Source organism: Protopterus annectens, chromosome 5.part1 (assembly GCF_019279795.1).
Source record: "Protopterus annectens isolate FY-2018-M chromosome 5.part1, PAN1.0, whole genome shotgun sequence".
NCBI classification, from domain to species: Eukaryota; Metazoa; Chordata; order Ceratodontiformes; family Protopteridae; genus Protopterus; species Protopterus annectens.
This window is the reverse complement of record NC_056736.1, coordinates 173,481,219-173,507,363: the sequence shown is the minus strand read 5'-3', so window position 1 is coordinate 173,507,363 and position 26,145 is coordinate 173,481,219.

Genomic DNA, 26,145 nt, shown 5'->3' with positions numbered 1-26,145 from the left:
ATCATATAAATCTGTTGATTGATTTTATTTACAGTGTTCATGGTGTATAATATTTTAATATCATGGTTATTGATGTGGTTTTTACATGAACTGTATTTTAATTGTACAGGAAGTGAAGTCATGATTGTGGAAGTATAAAAATGGGGTGGGGTTGGCTGCAATATTTGTTATCTGATGAAGTTTTCTGGCTGGAGATGAAAGCGTTAATAAAGAATTTTATTTGGTGTATTCTCGTGGCTACCTTGTTCTTTATTACTGCTAGAATGTGTTATACTGGGGAGCATTGTGTTTGACACTGCAGTTGTGAGGACTTGACCCTGTCATTGGCAGTACTGGGCAATGGCCACCAGGTCAAACCTCACCATGCATGCATACTGACCACTCTCACACAATATGAAACACACACCAGCCTAATACATGCATACCTGCATATTGTACAAATGATACAATCTATCCTGCTACCTTGGCCACCTTAGGTAATCTGTGCTCCACTGGTATTATACCTACACATACATGTTACTACATTTCTACATTGGATTGGGTGGGCACACCATATTGTTACTACATTTCTACATAGGATTGGGGCGGCACTCCTGGCTGTTACAATGTGTCTACATCGGATTGAGAGGCACACCAGACTGTTTCTGCATTTCTACATAGGATTGGGGGAGCACCCCTGACTGTTTCTGCATTTCTACATAGGATTTGGGGGTACACCTGACTGTTTCTACATTTCTTCATAGGATTGGGGGGCACACCTGACAGTTTCTACATTTCTACATAAGATTGGGGGGGCACACCTTACTGTTTCTACATTTCTACATAGGATTGGGGGCGGCACACCTGACTGTTTCTACATTTCGAAATAGGATTGGGGGGCACACTTAACTGTTACAACATATCTACATCAGATTGGGGGGCACACCTGACTGTTTCTACATTTCTACATAGGATTGGGGGGCACACCTGACAGTTTCTACATGTCTACATAGGATTGGGGGGGGTCACACCTGACTGTTTCTACATTTCTGCACAGGATTGGGGGCACACCTCACTGTTTCTACATTTCTACATAGGATTGGGGGGCACACTTGATTGTTACAACGTGTCTGCATTGGATTGGGGGCACACCTGACACTTGTACACATTTGCTATGACTGTACTGGTATGTCATGTACTCCATTTCATTCTGTATTCTAACCTATCATGCTGATAGAGGCATATCAGTGTACTACAGGTCTTAGGTTTGATTGACCTACATTTCAGTTTATGATTTTTTACCTGTCAGAACTAACATCCACTGCTTGACCTGATGTAGTCTGTTTGTGTAGGCCTGGGGGGTGGAGTTTACCCATAACCATCATTCAGAGGCCTTAGAACAGCCTTTGTTTGTATTTGTCTACACCTGTCCTGCTGGCTGAGACTGTTGTTGGGTATGTGAGCCTCCCTGACTGGCATGTGTTTGTCATATGGTCATGCACATGGCCAAGTACATTTCCTGTAGTTGGTTTTGTCACCATGTGTAGTACTGGCTACTACGGTGACACCAGTATTTGTTACAGATCTTATGCTGCCACTGTAGGTATCTACAATCTACTGGCATCCCATTCAGCCACCTGATTCCCTTGTATGCTCACAGCCATACCATAGATATATGTTACAACACATACTAATCCATTCAGCAATTGGTAAGAAGAGTGACTTTCCTTGTGGGTGTGCCAGTTTTGAGGATGGTGCTGGAGGGCTGCCTATGTCGGATGCACATAGTACACTCCCTATACATGGTTGAGCACAGGTAGTGTCATGTTTGGCATCCCTTTTACTGCATGTGTGAGTCAGAGAGAGGTGTCATTCCATGGGTCCCTACTGTGTCAGTGTATGTGCTATGCATTGCCTCTTTGCCAAGGACAGGGCATACTGGGCAATCCTCCTTCTGCCTACTGGGGCAGGCTCAGGTTTTTCCTCCTTTGAGTCACTCTGTGACTTTGCAGGCCTTGGCAATGGTGGGGGGCTTTGTGGCTGCAGCTGTTTCCGCAGGATCATATTGTGTAGCATGGCACATACAATGACAATTTGAGTACATGCAGCTGGTAAGTACTGCAAGGCTCCACCGGATGTGTCCAGGCACTGGAACAATGACTTGAGCATCCCAAACATGCGCTATATTATAAGTCTGTTCTGTGCGTGTGCCTCATTATGGAATTCTTCTTTAGGTGTGTGTGCATTTCTGATGGGTGTCATCAGCCATAGCTCCAGTGCATAGCCAGCATCCCCCACTAGGTGACCGAAGGGGATGTCCCCATTGGCAAATCTCTGGTACAGCTGCGTCAGATGCCAGATGTGGGAATTGTGATCGCTTCAGGGCAACCAGCACACACATTCATTATAATGCCCTGGGCATCACACATGACCTGGCAGTTGATGGAGTGAAAGCCCTTTCAGTTGATGTAGACCCTACCCCACTCACCAGGTGGTGCTTTAATGCAAATGTGTGTGCAGTCTATAACACCCACTACCTCAGGGTATTCTGCTATTTGCTGGAAGAGACGCATATTGCTGTCCAACGCCTCACAGGCGTTGGGGAAATATATGTGATCACTGGCATGTGCTGACATGGCATCCAGGAACTGGTGGAGTACCCTGGATGCTGATGCCTGTGAGATCCCCATGGTATCCCCAGTTAGCCTTTGGAAGTTACCTGTGACTAGTATTCTTAGGTCTACACATACCTTGGTATCCACTGGGATGGGTTCCCCTCTGTTAGTTGTGTGTGTGAAGCGTGGCCTGCACAACTCAACAATTTGCTGTAGGAGGTCCCTGTCCACCCTATAGTGCTCCACTATCTCCAGCTCATGTAGCCCTTAATAGTTTACCCTGGGTCTGTACACTCTTCTCCGTCTCCTTACTGTGAGTTGGTCGACAGAATTCTCATCCTCACCACCCTCAGCCTCTTCCACATGCTGACATATGATAGCTACTGCAGCCCCTATCATTTTGTTGTTTTTGTTTGTTAAAATTTCCCCACTTGTATACACCGACGGTGCAGAGAATGTTTGAAAAAACAGAGGGAAAGGTGTTTTCTTAGTTTATAGTAGTGTTCTGGGCTGGTCTGCTGCCTGTGTAATTGGCTGATTCTGATACATTTCGCCTGCCAGCTATGCTAGTTCTCCTTGATTACCTTTCTACTACTGTTTCCCCTTCCTATTGCCTTCCTGTTTAAGCCTGGGGGCACGCCACACAAACACAATGCTCAAATGTGTACAGAGCTGCTATTTCCTGGTTTACTTTTATTTTCCTTTAAAACCCAGTGCACAGCACACACTCCCGCTTAGGCAATGTAAAGAGTGCTAGGCAGCCTCAGACACTCCCCCTTACTTAGCTCTGCTAAGCTAAGGGCAAACCCGAGCCACAGGGCTCCAATCCAATTAAAGTATGCCTGACACAAACACCCTATGATGTCAGCTAACTCCTAGGCTTGCACCAAGCTGTTCCTGCACTTACACTGTTGGGTGCTGGCTAACATTGAGGGGAAATCAGGGATTTGGCATCATTCCCCTCATTTGCATAGGATTGCCTGCTAATGCATAGTTACAGGTCCCAGACTGAGCCTCCCCCCTTAGCAACCACTATTTACTGGCCATGTTGCCTTCTGCTTGCCATTGGGTATAATGGCAAAATAGTGATTTTGGTTAGAATGCTCATTTTAGGTTATTTTTTTTTATTTTATTTTTGGCCCGATCCCATTTGCATGCCGCTGCCCTATGCTTAAATAGCCGAAATCGGCTAAAAAAAAATAAAAGTTTTTTTTTTTAAAACACTTTTCTATGCCAATGGCCATATATTTGGCCACTGACATGCTTTACATGTTATATACACCCTTTATTTGGAGCTGTCATGGCTTCATTTTGTAGTCTGCAGAAATGTACTTGGTTACTAACCGAGTACATTTCTACAGATTACACTAGCTCCATTTTGTAGTTTGCAGAAATGTACTTGGTTACTAACCGAGTACATTTCTACAGATTACACTAGTCCTGCACGGCCGGCTGCCAGCTTCCTGGATCGCAAATTCACCTCATTTGCATGTTTTTTACCTGCAAATGGGGTAATTTGCATACAGGAGCTGTGTCCATGCAGGAATAGTGCAGAAGCGCTCATGCATGTCCCTGAAGCTTATTCTTGGATCGCACGGTAGACATGTTGCCTCCTGGAGCTCCTGCACTGTTCCTGCACACCGTGCAGGGCTTTCTGAATCCGGGGGTGTATGTGGTTGCATATCATTGTAAGTGTCAGTGCTGTAGTGCAGGCCCAACTGTACAGAATGAAGTGTTCAGTTAAGTACACAGATCACTGTATTTCACATGAGTACAATTAGTCTATATTACATAAACGAAAATCCAAAAATGCGAATGACCTAAAGGTCAAAATGCAGGAACTCGAACATGCTATTTTGGGGGGGCTGCAGCCTCCACACCCCCCGCTAAATATATATACCAACTCTGAGATTGCACTACAGTGAGGAAAGGGCAAATATTCTAATCCTCACTGTACCGTGATCTCACAAAAAGCAGATTGAGATCCGACATTTCCAACCTTTAGGTCATTTGCTATTTTAAGCTTTTGGCATTCTAATACGAACCTGAGTACAATAAACATTTTCTATTGTAATGAAGTGGTATTTATTTATGTATTGACATTTGATTATGGGGAAGGTCTGGCTGGGTAGGAGCCCATTTTCAGTGGAGGCCTGGTGAGAAAAGCCTCAAAGTATTACAAAACATTTTGACAATAATACTTTTACAGACATTAAATTTAATACAAAAACTAATGCAGTCTAAATAATTATGCCAGAATTAGACAAATAATGAAAACATTGGTTGAGTAGATACAAGTTATATTACATTGATTTAACAGTTATGCAGAAATTAAATAAGTTTGCATAACACAAACATGAATTGCAATATGAAGTGAGAGAAAAGCAGACTTATGGCATATTTAGAGAGAAAGCCAGGATAGAGAAATTGGTGAAGTAAGGAAGTGAATAAAGAAGGGTGAATAAGAAGATGTAAGGTACAAATAGGTATTTGTCCACATTTAGGGGTATAGTTTATCCAGGTGTTGAGCAAAAACAGATCCGGCTTTTGGCTAGAAGTCTTTCAGAATGCTTTTGAAGGATGGTGGGAGGGTATTGACCAGATGGATAGAGAAAAGGAGTTCCAGGCATTAGCAACATGGTATGAGTAGAAGAAATGCCCAGCAGACTTGATAGGTTTGTGGACAGACAGGAGTTTTTGGTCATTGGATTGTAATGACTGACTAGGAACATAGTTGTGTAGAATGGTATAGTGCTGGAAAAGCAGATGGATTCTACATAATTTTGTAAGTGGTAAGAAGCTGTGTAAATGTTAGTTGATGGGGTAGTTCTGATCAATTTAGGCTTTTTAATGCTATACAGTGGTGGTGTCTGAAAGGGGTATTTGCTGCAAATTTAGTAATTTTGTTGTAGTATTGCTCAAGTTTTGGATTTTGTGATGCTTGAATGATATTAAGGATAGAAGCACCATAAAGAAGTGTGCAGAAGAGATAAGTAGTGACAGGGGTAGCTATAGCTGTGTCGGTGAGAAAGTTTTTGGCTCTATAAAGCATTCCTAGTTTTGGATGAGTCTTTCCGTATGTAATTTTAAATATGCAGGTCAATTTTAAGATTATCATCCACTATCATTCCTAACATACCTCTCAAACTCTTAGACCAAAAAATCTGGACAAAGCCACAAATAATGGGGGTGGGGGTGGGGCAAAGGCCCAAAAATAAGGACACTTTTTAAATATTGCTCTTAAAGGCTTATAAAGTTGTTAGACTAACAGGTTTTACATTAGCATGCATTTTCTGAAGGATATGAAGTCTGAAACTCAAATGTATGCCCTTATTTTCTGTCTTTAGTCCTCTGTGATTTGTTAGTGATTTACCAAAAAAAACCACAAACTTTAGGAGAAACAGACCAAAAATATGAGGCAAACATCTGGACATTCTGTGAAAATTTGGACAGTTAAGAGGTATTATTTCTACTAATTTACTAGGGGGAATAATAGAGGAATTTGCAGGATGGTAGTGAGTGAGAACCATATCCATCCAACTCTTCACAGCATAAATGTAGAAGTATAGCCAGAATTTGCTGAATTTGGAAAGACACAACAGCAGGGTAGGTGACAACAGAATGTTGTTGTACAGCCAATTGTATCAAATCAAGTGTGTTAACAAGACACATAGGTGAAGTGGAGAGCTATGTAAGCGTTTTATTTTTTTGGGACAGGTGCACATTTTTATACATTTTTTACTTTCAAATAGAGAGGAATGTCAGAGAAGGTGCTTAGGGCTTAGGAATGTGAAGGTCAGGTAGGAACACTAGTTGAGGAAGCAGGCACAGACATATAGGACAAACAAGACAGACAAAGATGGTGATAGACACAGAAGGATGGGGGACACCATGATTGGGGATAGGTGGGGGACATCGAAGGTGGACCAACATCAAGCCTGAGAACAGTGGGAATCTAGTTCTCACTCTCAGAGTTGTCATTATTGTTTCCTGTCTCAGTTTCCTGTGTCAGTGCTCAACATGGAATCGTACTGGCAATGTGACAAAGTATCTTTTTGACATGTTTGATTTGGGTACTGAGGCTCCTTTCTGTTATACCCTCCACCACCCTGTCAACACTTGGTGCCTAGCAAAATCACTACCTCCACTAATACTACCCACAGAGGGTACCAGTGTACCAGTTGCCAGGACACAGCTATCTGAAGCAGATGGGGAAAGTAGGGCAGGGTTTGTAGAGGCAGGGCTGACAGCTTGGGATCCTGAACTGCTGGGTGTTGGTGCTGTTACCTATGGAGGGATGTCGGGCCAATCCACAGTGGCTGGTCTACCTCTCTGTGCTGTATGTCAGTTTTTGTCAACAGAAATGTATGAAAACAGAACATTTTTAATCCATATAAAATACCCCCCCCCCAAAAAAAAAAAAAAAAAAAAACATAAGCAAGAAAGGGATGGGGTGAGTCAAAAAAAACAGAGAACTAGATACATGGCATGTCACATAACTATATAATTTCAAAAAAAGAAACAGTTATGATTATCCAGTTTATACACCTTTGCCACATGCAGGCATAATGGGAAGGTCTTGTTCTGTGGTACCAACAATCAGTTGCCCTGATATGGTATCAGAAAGTATAACTATTTATTACTTTATTGCTATATTGTATGCAATTAAAATAGTTATTTTTACAGGAAGACCTGATGCATATTTACCCCACTACTCTCTGAGGTGAGTTAACTTCTCTTAGTGCACTTCATGGTTCACCAAAATGTTTCCAACAACTGTAAAGCATGGAAAAGAAGAAGAGACATGAAAAATATTTAATAACAGTCTTGGCTGGTACTGTATTCAATATCATGTAATACAGATGGGTCAGTATAATTATACAACTAAAGGATTTCAGCAGGTCTTAACTCTTCCTCCCATCAGTTAAGGAGGACCTTCTTGCACCATTTCAGGTCATTGTAATGGTGACAACAATTCCTTCCAGTGTGTGGGATGCCAGTTGTACTGGAGACAGCCTTGGCTAACATGTTCCAAGCCTCATTCTTATACTGAGACCCAGTATAGTTTACCTACAGTAGCCAATGGCTGTAGTGCTTCATGAGGAGTGCCATAAAATTTTTGGACTACTCAATACTCCACCTCTACGATCACCATCATCTTCTGCACCAGCCATGCCTGCAGAAGTTCAGCAGCAACTCTAAGTATAAATTGGCACCAAATTGCAATCTCTCATTTAACAGCTACTGCACAAACATGCACAACTATGCCAAATGCATTTGCATGATGTCAATTATAGACAGGCATTTGCAAAAGATGTGAGACATGGCAGTGAGATTTGCCATGTTTGATGCTCAACCTATTCACTGTTTCAGTTGCTCAATACTGACAGGCTTAATGGCTTTGACTGTTATCCTTGGTGTTTTGGGAGTTCAATAGGATGACTTGACTTTTTTGGAATTACATAGTGTAAAAAGTTAGTTGACCAATGTAGGAATCAAACCTGAAGAAGGAATAATGCATACATGTTAGTCAAGGTGATTATTTGTTAGTGCTACAGGAGAGCTCCATATTGAGCGTATTCATTACAGACACATTGCATTCAGTATAAATGGAGATATACATCAGACAGCCCTCTGTGTGTGTGACTTTAGGAGGTCTTGTGAAATACATTTTCCTTAAACAATCATTACTACTATCTGTCAATATATGCCAGATGGATGGACTTTTATGAGCTGATACTTACATGCTTCACTACACATACTGACCTAAACACACATTTGGGATATATGAGAAGACAAGATGATTTTGCTTAAGCATTCTGGTCATTATAGATATGCAAGTGCATTTTTAATCCATTATCATAATTATCCTGCATAAACAATTACACGCACACACACACACACACACACACACACACACACACACACACACACACACACACACACACACACACACACACACACACAGTCAATTGTGTTTCATATCTAAATCATTAATGAGATGTAGTATTTACAAAAATGTATTTATCAAAGCACTAATGTGACATTTCTCAAAATAAATATAATTGTGATGTTATGTAGTGCTACCTTCCTTATCAAAGTGCTGTTAGAAATTGCATTCTGACACCCTTTGTAAAACTAGCAGCTATCTAGATTTGAATCCTGGATCAACCGTGTTCTCTTTTTAAAACCAGTGCATTTACACCTCCTACCACAGATCTAGATTTGAACCCTGGATCAACTGTGTTCTCTTTTTAAAACCAGTGCATTTACACCTCCTACCACAGAGCCAGTTAAAAAAACACTTGGATGTTCTCTACTAATTTCTGTCCAGAGCGCTGACATCTGTACATTGCCATTAAGCCTATTTGCATTACAGAAGGTTGCCCAAATTAAATGTTGCAACAGTGACAAAAATGTATCTTTTAATGGAGATTTTGAAAAGCTGCCACTAAAGAGTGCACTCCACCAAAATGCTTGCAAATGAAAAACATAAAAATAGACAATTGTCAGTAGTAGCAAATATAGATGAATAATAATGAAAAGGAAGGATTGTGAAGTTTCCTAGATATGTCTGTGGTACAACATGATCATATTCTTAGAAAATATGCATTGACTCTGTCAGACGGAGCACTGTGGGTTTGAACACTCTATTCAGTGCAATAATAACACATATTCAGTTGTGTTTCTTATCCCTCTTTGCCACCAACACAGAACCAGAAAAAGTTACTTTCTCATTTGCTTGTATGTGCTTTTGACAAATAATGTATGCAAAAATAGCCCACACCATATTAATGTAAGGTTGCCAACACTGTCAGGTATTACTTCCCTCTATTTTTGAGAATCTTTCCCCCTATCAGCTTAACTACAGAAGTGCAATATCATGGATATTTATTTGCATCTTTGTTTCAGTGTGTAATATAGCTGATCAACATTTCAGGCACATTGTAAGTAGATGATAGACAATATGCTTTTACTGCGAGGATATCAGTCTTGCTGAAGTTGTTCACCTACTCTCAGGGTGCTTACACTTTTTATTATGTCTACTCAACAACGGTCTGATTAGTATTGCTTATGTTTTAGTCAGAGCAATCAGTAACAATTGCAAGCCATTAGCAGCTAATAATTGTCATTTCTCCTCCCTGCAGTCCTAAGCCATATGCATGCAGTCATGTAGCTACTTACACCATGTTTACATCCCCTACACCAAGTGATTTTTTGGTATTCAGAAATGTTAATAATTTAACACCTCATTTGCATGATCACAGTGCTCAGAGGGCTGAATCTCAACTATATAAAGCTAATCATGTAGTTATGGAAGTGAAAGGAGTGGGAACTGATTGGATGCAGACAGACCATTACTGATAGTAACTTTAAAGAGATTGTTCTACAAATCACTGCACTATTTAATAAGTCATGTACGTCCTCTTTATAAACTGTTTTCATTTTTGTATTTTCAGTGTATTTCATTATGCAACAGAAACATACATTTTGATATGTATGCAATTTTTAAAATGTATTGCTGGTAAACTGCACATTTGTCAGTTCTTGCTGTGCTCTCTAAGTAAGTATGGTCAAAACACAGCATTATGTTATCATTTGCAATTGGAATTTCAGCAGGTTCAGCAGACAACTGAATTGTGTTTATCATCCCCATCAAAGAGTTGTACATGTGTAGTTAACTGCAGTGTTTTGCTTCTCAGATGGCCTCTGGCAACCTCCACAGCAGATGAGAGACCAATAGAAATCATGTGGGCAGTTGGACTTTGAATATTTGTCTATGTATTGATAATACTGCCATCAAGCAGACATTTAGACAACTGCTGCCATCATTACATACATGTTAATAGAATGTATGTAATGTTAATGTACTAGTTTTCTCTTCTTTTAATGGGGGGGCTGTCTTAGCTTGTGTGTTCTCTAAAATGAGCGTTGTATGTTCACTTATTTTGTGTTGGGGATGGTTGCATTGATTTAGTTTGAGGAGACTTCCTAGCTTATGTGCTACAAATGTGTGCTTTTTTCATGGTATACAGGATTATGGCATCTAGATCATCTGTTCCGTGAAAGTCTCCATTCATTGATGCAGAGAACGAGGTCATCATTAAAGGCTTGTACTGCCATGAATCGTTCCTGCCTGACAGAGGCAGAGGTGATATGTCTACCAGAAAAAGCATATGCAACAGGCGGTCACTGACATAAACTCAGTGGGCAGATGTGCCAGAAATTATAATCATAGGTGGGGGTCCTGCTATGGAACCACCACTCACTGAAAATGAACATTTCCTGTCCACTGTCAGAGATCCAGACAGCTCAGCAGGGGGTTCTCACAGACTCCTTGCTGTTAGTGCTGAAGTGGACAGCAGGCCAAGTAGGTCCCAAGAAGAAAAAAAAAAAAAAATATATATATATATATATATATATATATATATATATATATATACACACATACATAAACATATTATATAAGGCATGTAATGCCTTTCTAGAAATGTTTATGTGTTACTACTTCTGCATCTGAAAACATTGATATGTGTGGCTTACAAGAGAGCAGAGTCCAACAGAAATTATATTTTGAGGGGAATAGTCAAGCTCATTGATTCTGAGATATTTCTTAAAAAAACATATAGATGGCATTAAACATGAGATTTTGAATAATAGATATACCACAGCTAAACCCTATTATTCTGATGGTCACAGAGTTAAATCTATTACTGGCCATTTGAAGGATTCCTCTATTCATCAAGGATTGAGGTTTATTACGAGGTTTACTGATGATGGAGTCTATATGTGATATTATACATAAAAAATAGCAGATTTATAACTGTTGATGCAAAAACAGCTGATATTGTTGGCCATAAACCTAATTTTATCTATAATAATTGTAATAGCCTTAAAGATTTGTTTTGTAATTTTAGACAGACTCAACCTAAAAGGGTAGGTACCTTCCCTTGTTGAAGGTGCAAAACATGCATGGCTATTTCAAATCAACAGATTTTTAAATATCTCCGGTTTAATTTTATTTTTAAACCTAAGTGTTATGTAGATTGTCAAACACCACATATTGTTTACGTAGCTACTTGTGATGCTTGCACATGCTTTTATGTTGGAAAGACTGTGAAGAGGTTTAAAGAACATGAATATGAAGAATGAGCTAGCTAAACATATTTGTGAGAATAGTGATCATAGATTTTCTTTTAAGGTGTTACAATGTGTGAAAGAAAGCATTAGAGGTGGTGATTTGAACAATTACATAGAACAAATAGAACTACAATGGATATTCAGATTACAGGCTGACAAATATCCAGGATCAATGCCAGTGTTTGCTTAAAACCTGCCCTAAAAGGGTGTAAATTGAATTTTTAACATGATTGGTTATTTTTATATTGCTTTGTGATTGTTGTTTCTATGTCTTAAAATGTTGTTACTTTGTTTTTATATATGGATCTGAAGAAGTATACCTCAAGCAAAAGTGCTTATCGATTTGTTGTTTTAATAAAAGTATATGCTGACAGTTGTGGTAGCCCTGCTGGTTCTTACTGCATTCTACTGTCTTATTTCCAGTTTTGGCTTTTGTGTGCTGGTTGGCCATCTTATTTACTGAAAAATTGTACCTGTTGGTGGTCTACAGCACTACATGGCTGAAGGCACTGTTATTGAACTAGACCATAATCCTTCATGTGTTAAATTACAACAGAAATTGTCGAGGATGATTTGTCCATTGAGCAATCCATTGCTTGACTTTGAGTTTGACAAGCCAGATGTTGAACATCAAGAAATTCCTGTGGATTACAATGATTTTTTTATCAGAATGAGAGAATTGGAACAGGATTTGTACAAATTAAAGAGGTTGCAATAACGTCTCCATTTGGAGGCATGCCTACACTTTAAAATCATTCAGAATGGGATGCAAGTACTATGTATGCCTACCATTGGTGAGTCACACCCCCAATTGCTCAAGAAATGACAACAGTTTAACCTTGAATTAAGTTTTAGTTATATTAATTTACTCCTGAACTACTTCAGACCTATAGAGGATGAACTTCTATGCAAAGTGGAAACTGTGCAGAATGAGATACTGCATCACTTTAAAGGCAACAAATATATACAATCTTTGGAAATGGTATACACCAGTGTAACAGTTTATGAGCTTAAACTGCAACAAACAAAACAGAAGAAATTGGAGCAAGATTATAGGGATTTTCGGCTGGGACATATTTTGGTATGGCAGAAACAGGTAGATTGTGATGTCATGTTGACTGCCACACCCCTTTCTAACAGTCCTTCACAACTAGTCAGTGATACTATTTCCAATGAAGCTAATATTGACAAAGATCAACAAATGGTTGAATCAAACAAGGAGAACACAGGTAACGGCTCTAATGCCAAGACACCCCCTTCTAATCAAGAAAGGTTGAGATACGAATTAGCAGGAGTGAGACCTAATAATCCATTGTACAGCATGGATTTTTTTAACTCTCCCAGTGAAAATGAGATCAAGGGCAACAATATGCTCTACCAGCAGGTGGCATCTGAAAAGGAAACTTTCAACAGAGTAACATCCTGAAACCAGGAAGGCCCACAGGTGAATGATCTTGTAGTAACTCTTTCCTGCTACACTGCAAATGCCGATGAACTTTCAGTGTTAAATAAAGGCCTGACATATATTCCAGCAATTTCATCCACAGTAACTGATGCTTTTTGGATCTGCAGATGTTTGCATGGAACATACCCTTGAAATTAATGTTTGGTAAACAATGTTTTAATGATCAGAAAAAACAGAGCCCAAAAAGCAGCAATATAGCAGAAACAAATATAAAATCCCTTGTGAACAAGGAGCAAAAGATCCAGGCTGAGAATATATTCCAAAATAACAGCAAGAAATCCACGAATAAATGTTCAGGTACCAGTTTATTAACAGAGGACACAAGTGCTTTCACAGTTGCTTCTTCAGGTGTAACTCCTGCCATAAAAGCACACACCTTATATACTCTTCTTAATTAGTCTAAATGATCAATTAACATACTAAAACATTTAAAAAGATAGTACACATAGAAATAATACCTAGTTGAAATGCATTTATATTACAAGATACACATACTAAAACATTTTAAAAGATAGTGCACATAAAAACATAAATAAATTTTATCTAATTGAAATGCATTTATAATAGTGGACAGTGAAATTATGTGTGTATATATATATATATATATATATATATATATATATATATATATATATATATTCATATAAAAATTATGTTTATTCATTTAAAATATATTTGTTTAAAAATATATATTTATTTATTTAAAAATATATGTATATATATATATATATATATATATATATATATATATATATATATATATAAATATTTAACAAGACAAAAACTTATATCAATGAATGTATTTAAATTTAAAATTTTTGAACATGCTAGAAATGTTAAAAATGAATCAAGATTCATCTATTCAATGGTCTATTACGAAGCACAGGCTTAATAGGAATGCATTCGTTAAGACCATTTCCAAAACTAGATCTGAGCCTCACAATCCATTTTGCTTCCGTATCCTCAGTTCTAGTTCTTACATCACCACCCCTACAATTCTCATATATAAGAGATAAAACTCTAAACTTAAATACATGGTCATCTCCCATGGCACTAATATGTTTAGCTAGAGCATTAGTCTTTGACTTCTTCCTAACATGATACAGATGCTCTCTGATTCTTTCTCTAAGGGTTCTATCAGTTTTGCCTATATAACAACAGTGGCATAACTGACATTCTGCTAAATAAACCACATGTGAACTATCACATGCAGCACCTACCCTAAAATCAGTGCTTTTTCTAGTATCAGGGTGATGAAATAATAGACTCATATCTATAGAGGAGCACTGTGGACAATGACCACAAGGTTGTGTTCCTTTAAACATCATAGGTGGTTTTTGATTTTTCACACAACATAGCCTCCTATACAAATTCTTCTTATTTTTAAAAGTGTACTGTGGTGTGGTACTAATAAAAGAGGATATTGTGGGTTTGGTGGTTAAAATTGGCCAATACTTATTGATAACATCAGTATATTGCTTAACATTCCTAGCATAAGTAATACAGACATTAAGTTTTGGTTCATTGTTTGTAATATGCCTGGAAGTATTACTTGAAAAGTATGGTTTTGCTTTGCTAGATCTCATTTGTCTCACTATCTTCTCATTCTTACTAATGCAATTAATGTGGTAACCACGTTGTTTCAACTCATTACTGGTATTGAGCATCATGTGATCATACTCAACTGGATCAACACTTAGCCTGGATGCCCTAAAAAATTGATTGCGGGCTACGTTGTCAAAAACAAAATCAGGATGCATGCTTTGTCGATCAAGCAAATTATTCACCCTACATTCCTTCTTGTACATCTTAGTGCTTACTTTTCCTGTTGCATCTATATCTATATATACATCTAGAAAACTGATTCCTGTATAAGAATAATTAAAAGTAAATTTCAGAAAATCTGTGCTATTGTTTAAATATTCTACAAAAAGTTTCAACCCATCAAGGTTACATTTCCACAAGAAAAGCAATCATCAACAAATCTTCTGAAAAAAGGTATATAAGGTGCATATATACTATTAAATATATTATCAATCTCCCAGGTTGCCATGACTGCATTAGCATAACTATTTGAGCAAGAGCTGCCCATGGCAACCCCGTTTCTTTGCCAATAAATCTGGTCATTAAAAATAAATATATTATTATAAAGCACTAAAGCTATCAGTTTCTGTATAACTACAATCTCACTAGCATTAAGCATACCTACTTTCAATAATAACTTCTTCATAAAATCTATACCAGTGTCATTGGGTATGGCAGTAAAAAGAGAAACAACATCTAGAGTAACCAAAATAACCTCTCCTACTACATACCCATCATTAGTAAACTCATATAAATCGTGTAAAAAGTGCTCAGTATCTTTTAAAACATGACACATGGAATCTAATACAGGTCTCAGTCTCTTCTCTACATAAATAGAAATAGCTTCAGTAGACCATCCCCTGCCTGACACTATAGGCCTCATGGGTGGTCTAACATTATCCTTGTGTAACTTAGGGAGGCCTTGTATAATAGGTATTACAGGTTTACAAACTAAGAAGTACTGAAACAATTCATCAGTAATAAGGCACTCAAACTGCATTCTCTTAATTTCAGTAATTATATGTTGAATCATTTGATCTGCAATTAGCTTAGTAATAGGTTGATAAAAACTAACATTATTAAGCATATCATAGATCAATGAGTCATAATCTGTTTTATCTAAAACAACAATCTGTCCACCTTTATCAGCCGGTCTAATTACCAGGCTGGAATCATTCTCTAATTCATTTAAAGTATGCATATCATTTTTGCTAAAATTATATTTCTTATTATAGTTAATATTGTTATCAAAAACATCATAAAAATCATTAATACATAATTGCTCAAAGGCACTAACTATAGAGTTCATTTTGGGTATGAAAGTGCTCGGTCTCCTAAAAACAAAATCATGCTTGTCATGTGTATTTAAAAACATTAACTTCAGATTTAAGTTCCTAATAAAAAACTTCAAATCAAATATAGCATCAGTTATAGTCATATCTGAAGTAGGTATAAATGACAAACCTCTAGTTAAAACATTCAATTCAGTGTCAGTAAGCAAACGCTTCGATAAATTAACAACTAAAGTCTTACTTTCTGAAAAGCCTTCTTTATAGTGTAGACATTGCTGGTTTCTTCTTCGTGCTTCCTCTTGTTCCTTGTATTGCTCCTTCCACGTATTTGGTTTTGTTTCCTCTGACCATCTACTCTTCCCACAGAGTTGTCCCGTATTGGTAAAGGAAAATTTAATGCATACTCGTTAGAGTGTAAATGAGCATTGCCAAGTTCATTAGAATTGGTAGATTTAATGCTGTCATCACTTCTATGGATTTGTGCAGTTACTGTCACTTTTCTCCTAGCTCCTCGCGTAGGTACATTCAGATTGGTAGAAGCAGTCGATGCAGAGGTTCCCTCTTCAGAAACAGAGCATGCTGTATCTGTCTGATCTAAAAGAGTATCAACAACAGTCTCACTACGACGAGCGCTGGTAGCCATCTGCGCATACAAACTCACGGTATTCTCTGGACTGAGACTGGCGTTTGCTCCATAGCTAATGGTTCTCATGGCCACATGAATATGTGGCCCAATGAGAAGTCTAAACGATCTCTCTGCAACTTTTTCAACTTGATTTGAAGTAATTTACGCTTATATGAGTCCACATTATTTAAGGTATCTTGCAAACATTTAAAAAACAAATCACCACTATATGTAGTGTCAAGGTATAAGTACTTATTTCTTATATCTTCCAACAGTTTATTCTCACGTGTTGCAGCAGCTGTAATCAACAATTTAATATAAATGAAACTGGTGGCAATATTAAGCTTTTGCCATTCAGTTAGAAGAAGCGTATCACAGTCAATTTCAGCTGGCATCTTCAGTATTCTTAGCCCTCTGGGCACAAGTTTCTGTTCTATACATACTTCTAGGTGAAACTTTTCGTACTGTGTTCTTGCTAATTTGGAGAGTAACCTCTCCAAATCAAGTAAGATAGTCCTTAATGATAAAAAGTCAATAGTAGTATCTGCTTCTTCAGCACATTCGAGATCAGCATTCAACAAAGGGTTGTTCACATCTCTAATTTTAGAAATAAATGTATCAACACTACCTTGTGACATGCCTCGAGTTTCAGGATTAAAGTCCAGTTCAATTTGTATAGCATCCTCAGCCATAATGGAATAGGTGGCAGGCTCACAAAACAGGAAAACAATCAGCAAAAACAGAGCCCAAAAAGCAGCAATATAGCAGAAACAAATATAAAATCCCTTGTGAACAAAGAGCAAAAGATCCAGGCTGAGAATATATTCCAAAATAACAGCAAGAAATCCACGAATAAATGTTCAGGTACCAGTTTATTAACAGAGGACACAAGCACTTTCACAGTTGCTTCTTCAGGTGTAACTCCTGCCATAAAAGCACACACCTTATATACTCTTCTTAATTAGTCTAAATGATCAATTAACATACTAAAACATTTAAAAAGTTAGTACACATAGAAATAATACCTAGTTGAAATGCATTTATATTACAAGATACACATACTAAAACATTTTAAAAGATAGTGCACATAAAAACATAAATAAATATTATCTAATTGAAATGCATTTATAATAGTGGACAGTGAAATTATGTATATATATATATATATATATATATATATATATATATATATATATATATATATATATATATATATATATTTATATATATATATATATATATTCATATAAAAATTATGTTTATTCATTTAAAATATATTTGTTTAAAAATATATATTTATTTATTTAAAAATATGTATATATATATATATATATATATATATATATATATATATATATTAATGTTTTAATGATGTTAAGAGTTTTAAGAAGCTTAGCACATTTAATCATCAACTACCACCTCATATTGGTTTATTTGTCCAGGTATGTGAGAATTGTATTATCCGGCTCTTAAATGCTCCACATAATACATGCTTTTAGAATATGAACATACAGGAATGGAAAGCAGCACAATCTTTAATGTACAATAATGAAATCTGCATTAGACCAGCAGATAAAGAAGGTGCTGTAGTCATTATGAATACAGTAGATTACTGGAACTCTATGCAATGTTTTTTAATTAAAGACAAAACATATGCTAAAGTCAACAAAGTGTTTATTCAGAATTTACTGAAACATCTGTGAGATACTCACCAAGAGGATCAAGGGTCTCAAACAGATGCCATATGCTGCTCGGTTAAAAAAACTCCAGCTCCACCTCAGTAAATCTAAATCCCTTAGAGCCACACGCTCGAGGGACTTGAACCTCAGCACAGAAATAAATAGAACTTGCTGGAGGGACAGGTTCATAACCCAGAGGCTCCCTTCACTCTGGAATAGAATTCCAGTTCATGTGAGGCAGAGCACCTCACTGAATCTCTTCAAGAAGAATCTCGATAGGTGGATGGGGGATCATAGGTTTGTCCCAGGGATTACTCCCGTGTCACTATTAGACAGAGGCACAGTAAACTAAACCTTAAAAAGGGCACAGTATACTCAAATCAAGGGGTGGCGTAAGCCATACAGAATCGGGCTAGGCTTATAATTGCCCCAGGGCAGATAGCCTAGTATGAACCTATGAACCTATGAACCTATACATTATATGATTTATTAATGTGTAGGATTATAGATGAACATTTGTATCAGTTTTTATGTGTGGATCCACCTGTACTACCAATTATTAAGGGTCTACCAAAGATACATAAAGATCCCACACATCCATGAGTCCCCTTGTTGCGGGTGATGGCTGGGTAACTGAACCTGTCTCCATGTTTGTGGAAGAAAAAGTAAAGGTCTTATTATCACTGCCAAATGTTTTGAAAGACAGTAATCACTTTTTATCTGATTTATATTAATATAGGAGTACTGTCAACAATGTGTTTGATTAGTTGTTGGTGACATTAGATGTGAAAAAATGATTTACCACTATACCTAATGCCTTTAAAATCAAGGCTGAAAGGGATGTATTGACTGTTAAAAGTGAATGCAATAGTGATATTATTATGCTTATTTGTACTTTATTAGAGCTAATTTTAGAGAACAGTGTCTTCACTTTTCACAATTACATTTACTTACAAAAATGAGGTTTCTCTACGGGCACCCCAAGTGCAAATTCTTATGCAAGTCTTGTCATGTATTATTGGGAAGACATGTATGTTCTGGACAATAATTTATACTCAGAACATATTAGGTTTAATCATCGTTTTGTGGACGATATTTTTCTCTTATGGTCTGGTAGTGAAACACTGTTACAACAATTTATATCATATTTAGAAAAAACTACTGATTTCTTAAGTTTTACCATGGACGATTCACATTTTAATGTTGATTTTTAGGATGTTCAACTTGATATGGATTCCTCAGGTGCCATCAATACTATGTTACATAGAAAGGCATGCTGGAAGGATAGTCTACTATTATATGGGAGCATGCATCTCCATGTCTTTCCGAATATCACTAAAGGTCAGTTTATAAGAGCCTCCACATTATGCATGAGAGATGATGACTGTATTAAAACTATGGAGTCACTCAGTGAAAAATTTCTGACTAGAGGCTATGGCAAAAAATATATAGATGGCATTAAATGTGAGGTTTTGAATAATAGATATACCACAGCCAAACCCTATTACTCTGATGGCCACAGAGTTAAATATATTACTGGCCAATCAAAGGATGTCCCTATTCATCAAGGACTGAGGTTTATTACTATGTTTACTGATGATGTGAACTCTATATGTGACGTTATACATACAAAATTGGCAGATTTTAACTGTTGATGCAAAAACAACTGATTTTGTTGGACCTAAACCTAGTTTTAGCTATAAGAATTGCAATAGCCTTAAAGATTTGTTTTGTAATTTTAGACAGACACAACCTAAGAGAATTGAGAGGGTAGGTACTGTCCCTTGTCGAAGGTGCAAATCATACACAGCTATTTCAAAACAACATATTTTTAAACATCCCTGGTTTAATTTTATTTTTAAACCTAAGTGTTATGTAGATTGTCAAACACCACATATTGGTTATTTAGCTACTTGTGATGCTTGCACATGTTTTTATGTTGGAAAGACTGTGAAGAGGCTTAAAGAAAGAATTTGAAGACATATTTATGATATTAAGAGCATGAATATAAATAATTTGAAGACATATTTATGATATTAAGAGCATGAATATAAATAATGCACTAGCTAAACATATTTGTCAGGATAGTGGCCATAGATCTTCTTTTAAGGCTTTACAATGTGTGAAAGAAAGCATTAGAGGTGGTGCTTTGAACAATTACATAGAACATTAGGTTTAATCATCGTTTTGTGGATGATATTTTTCTCTTATGGTCTAGTAGTGAAACACTGTTACAACAAAGACATACTCGAAGGCTCTGATCAAAAATCTACCAAAACAGCAGAGGCCACCAAAGCAGACACCCAAACAACTACCACCTCAGGACCCAACACATGCAACACATAGACCACACAGTCAGAGTGTCAAACAGTCACAGCCCTTAAGGCCAAACACAATGCCAGACACACTCGTCATTGGTGACTCCATAGTCAGACACACTGACGTCCCGCTCACCAGACTGAGTAAGGAGAAGGTCACAGTAAGCTGCCTGTCGGGCGCTAGAATCCGCCACATAGCGCAAGCACTCAGGTCTCTCAACAGCAGGTACAAGTACGACTCAGTCATTGTCCACGCTGGTGTCAACGACCTGAGACGTACCTCCTTGGACTACATGAAAAGAGACATTGAGGAGCTCTCAGATTATGTAGCCCAGGCAGGTATGACCCTGACCTTGAGCAGTATCCTACCTTCACCTAGAATGATGCCACAATACAGTGATAAGATGATCAGCTTTAATAATTGGCTTAAATTCTGGTGTCATTCAAAGGGGATCCAATGTCTGTCTGCCTGGGATGACATGCTGGACAAGCCACGCTGCTTCGCAAGGGACGGCTTGCACCTGTCACCCCTGGGCTTCCGGATATTGGCAAAGGCTCTTGCCACCACCATAGTGCCTTTTAGGCAAGGCTCAAATTCTAAACCTACCACCCTAGAACACAAAAAAAGAAAAAAACTAAGGGTAATGCTGCTCAATGCCAGAAGTCTCAATCTCAAGATGCACGCACTCGAGGCCCTTCTCAGTATGGAGAACATCGATGTCTGTGCTGTGACAGAAACCTGGTTCAAGGCTCCTGAGAGCACCCCAGCACTATCAGGTTTCACCTCATATCATGCGTTCCGGCCCCAAAATCCGGACAACACCAAGAAAGGAGGGGGGATGTCCATATTCATAAAGGACACCCACACCTCAAGGTTGGTGGCAACGCACGATGCATCGGAGACCATCCAGGTGCAATTAACCGTAGGCAAGACTGCTCTGCAATTTGTAGCATGTTACAGGCCATCCTCTCAAACTCAGGAACCTCACATGGCCTTCCTGAAAACACTGGAGGGGATAAATGTATCTCCAAACACCATCATACTAGGTGACTTCAACTACCCTAATATAGACTGGGAACACTACTCAAGCCCAAACACTCTAGCCCAAAGGTTCCTGGAGTTCATAAACTCAAATGCCATGGAACAACTAGTCACCATCCCCACAAGAGGAGAAAACATACTTGATCTCATCATCACGAACATGGGATCACAATGTTCAACACTGGAAGTATACCCCTCACTGGTGAGATCAGATCATAAACTAATCTCGCTGGAGGTCCTCATCCCGCCCCCACCTGAAATAAAAGACCACAGTGAAAAACTTCTCAAGAGCCGACTTCACACTTCTAAAAACTAGTGTGGTCTCCTTTAAGGCCCCTGAGCCAGTGGTAAACATTACTCAAACTGCTGAATCACTTACAAATGCCTTCTACCAGCACCTACAGGACTGCATGGATCAGGCAATCCCAAACAAAACTAAGACTCTTTGTACCAAAGGCAAGCGTCCAGTCTGGTGGACCCCAGCCATAAACAAGCTCTACAACAAAAGGAGGAAGCTACTACAAGATAGAGCAAAATCCTTGAAAGGTAAGACACCTTTGACCATTACAAGTAAAAAACTAAGAGCTCTCATAAAATCATCCAAGGCAAAGTTTGAGAGAAAAATCGCCAAGGACTCAAAAGACAATCATAAGGCCTTCTTTAGCTATGTTAGAAACCTAGGAGGAAAATTCCCAGATATGCTCAGAATTAGTTCAAAATGATGTGAAGATTACTGAACCTACACACATTGCCAACATACTGGCTGACAGGTTCAGTGCAAACTTCTCCCCCCCCTCCCCCCAAAAGGAGAGATATCTATACCAGAGGATTGTAGCCCCCCCAAACATCTCCAACGCCCAGGTGAGAACTGCTCTCTCCAAGGCAAAAAACACAGCATCCATGGGACCGGATGGTGTCCCCGGCTGTGTGCTCCATGAACTCAATGAGGAATTAAACCCGCAGTTAGGACAGCTGTTTAATCTTAGCCTCACCTCAGGATACGTACCCAAGGAGTGGCGCACGGCGACTGTGGTTCCACTTCACAAGGGCGGTGCCTCCACCGACCCTGGAAATTACCGTCCCATTAGCTTGACAAGCCTTATCTGCAAAGCCATGGAGAGGATCATAATGGAACTCATAAATAAAGACATAGGGAACTTGCAGACTTTGGATCCAACCCAGTTTGGCTTTGTCAAAGGCAGATCATGCCTTTTAAACTTGGTTGACTTTTTTGAAACTGTCACCAAGGCCATTGATGAGGGAAAGGCAGTCCATACAGCCTACCTCGACCTGGCAAAGGCCTTTGACACAATGCCCCACTCAGGTATCATCGAAAAACTCATCAGCTTGAATGTAAACCCATACATCACAAGATGGGTTGCAAACTGGCTAAGTGACAGAACCCACAGGGTCAGAGTTGCTGGAGCCATGTCAGACTCAAAGCCTGTCACAATTGGTGTCCCACAGGGCTCAGTCCTGGGTCCAATCCTGTTCGGCATCTACTTTTCTGAAGTACAAGCAAACACAGGAGGGTTATGGCTGACAAAGTTTGCAGATGACTGCAAACTGGGCGCCATAGTCGTAAACACATCTGACACAGATATCCTTCAGAAGGGCCTCACAGAAATGGATAACTGGTGCCAGAGCCATGGCCTAAAGTTAAACGCCAAGAAATGCATAGTCATACCCTTCGGGAAAAACAAGGTTACCCCTAGCTACCATATAGGTTGCAATCCACTGAGCACAGAAGAAGTCATCAGGGATCTGGGGACCCAGGTTGACAGTAGCCTTTCGTTTGACACTCATGTTGCTAAAGTAGTTAGGAAAACCTTCTACATTGCCCACCTGATCATGAAGGGATTCACATCTAGATCAAGGGAGGTCATCATCCCCCTGTACTCATCACTCATTAGACCTATGATTGAGTACAATGCCCCATTCGGAATGTATCTGACCCGACACCTGCAGCAGCTGGAAACACCCCAAAAGTTCCTCACCAAAAGGATAAAGGGTCTCAAAAATATATCTTATGCTGCCCGACTGAAAGAACTCCAGCTCTATTCAGTCTCATACCGCTTGCTCAGAGGTGACCTGTGCCTGACATATAAGGCCATGTCAAACCCAGATTTGATAAATATGCTTCACCTCAAAAAATCCAGATCCCTCAGAACCACAAGGACGGGAGACTTAAATCTTGACACGGTTATTAATAGAACGTGCTGGAGGGACAGATTCATCACTCAGAGACTCCCTATGCTGTGGAACAAAATCCCGGTGCATGTGAGGCAGAGCACCTCGCTGGCCTTGTTCAAGAGGAATCTTGACCAATGGATGGGAGATCGCAGATATACCCCAGGGATTACTTCAGTGTCACTGCTTGACAGAGGCACAGCAAAATAATAGGCATAGTTTTATTCAAACTAAAGGGGTGGCGAAAGCCACATAACTATGGGCTAGGCTTATAAATGTCCTTGGGCAGATAGCCTAGTATGAACCTATGAACCTGTGAACCTATGAACCTATGAACAAATAGAACTACAATGGATATTCAGATTACAGGCTGACAAATATCCAGGGGATCAATGCTAGTGTTGATTGGTTGTTATTTTTATACTGTTTTGTGATTGGTGTTTCTATGTCTTAAAAGGTTGCTTTGGTTTTTATATATGGATCTGAAGAAGCATACCTTATGTGAAAGTGTTTATCCATTTGTTGTTTTAAAAGTATATGCTGACAGTCATGGTAGCCCTGTTGGTTCATACTGCATTCTAACATCTTATTTCCAGTTTTGGCTTTTGTCTGCTGGTTGGCCATCTTATTTATTGCATATTTCTTAACGGGAATATAGGCAGAGCATTATTCTCTTGTTCTTGTGTCATTTGCATCATGATGGTTATCAGTATTCTTTCCACTGCCTTCTTCTTTTTCTAAGAACATCAGAATTACCATATGAAAGACCACATGCAGATGGTAAGCACAAACTGTCTTTGATTAGTGAAAGCATTACTGAGATAACACTCTGAGGTGAGAGTAAAAAGAATTGTATTCCTTTAACTCCTGAAATTGTTTAACATGAGTGTATAGAACCAAATTTGGGTCATTTCCACTAACTATTTCTCTCCTGCTTGTGTTTATTGATTATTAACACAGATGATGCTTATACAGCCTGATGTCAGAGTATTGGTAGCATCTGATGATGATGATGATGGTGATATAGAAGCACAGTCAGAAGTTCAGACTGACACTGAGGTTGTGGATCATACATCCACTGGCCTTATTTTTGACACAGACAGTATGCCTTCATATACCCATTCCATTCAGGCCTCAAATATACAACAGGTTGTGCATGACACAGTTGATTGGGGTAGTGTGGTTACTTCAGTTGCAGAGTTGATTGAGTCTTCCCATAGCCATTGTGAGGGTGTGGTATCACACAGGAGTGTTGCTAGAGGTGCTCTGAGGAGGCCTATAATCCAACATCATCCTGATGGCATTATGTCATTACATGCCACAAGACATATGTATAAGGCCATCATGTGGGCACAGGCACAGTCCACAAGGGCCTCAGAATAGATTTTGTAAGTCCTTAACATGGTGCATTCATTGGATAGGATGAGCAACCCAATGGGTCTGGTACCATCTGTGATGGAACATCTGCTGGTGAAGGGTCAGCATCCATGCGTCCATAGAGCAGTAACATCCTCTGGTGTTAGCCAACATGGCCATACAAGATCCCCTCCCATAGTGGCTCTACTTCCACTGCTCCATCAGTGGTTGAGGTGTTCACACACAGATAGGGTAGGCCATGTAGTTCTGGTCCTGGATGTAGTCATGAAGAGAGCTCATTCAGCAAACATTGCTCACTTTCAGGAAGCAGCCACATTTCAAACTGGGGACATAGAAGTGGCAGTACAACTCCTGGCAGAGGTCATTCTTGTGGTCAGAAGCAATGACACTGAACTGACAACTCTACCATGCATGCCTCACACCTTTCTGAAATGGCAAGATGTAGTACTAGCACAGAGATTGTGTTCACGCAGACACACACACATTTCGCAAAAACTGCCAATACTGACCTACACACATGCAAGCTAAAAAAAACCTTAATGTTGATTGGGATATATCTTCTGTTAGTGGCCCTGAGATGTTTCCTACTTTACTGAATCTTCATTGTTTCTTACACTCATGCATTTTCATTACTTTGGTGTCAGGCTTGGCTTACTGCTGACCCCCCCCCCCATACACACACACACACACACACACACACACACACACACACACACACACACACACACACACACACACACACACCACCACCACCACCAATTGAAATGCTGATGATTATTCCATAACCTTTATTCATTTGGGTTTGACTTAGGGCTGTATATATTCCTGATGCAAGGAG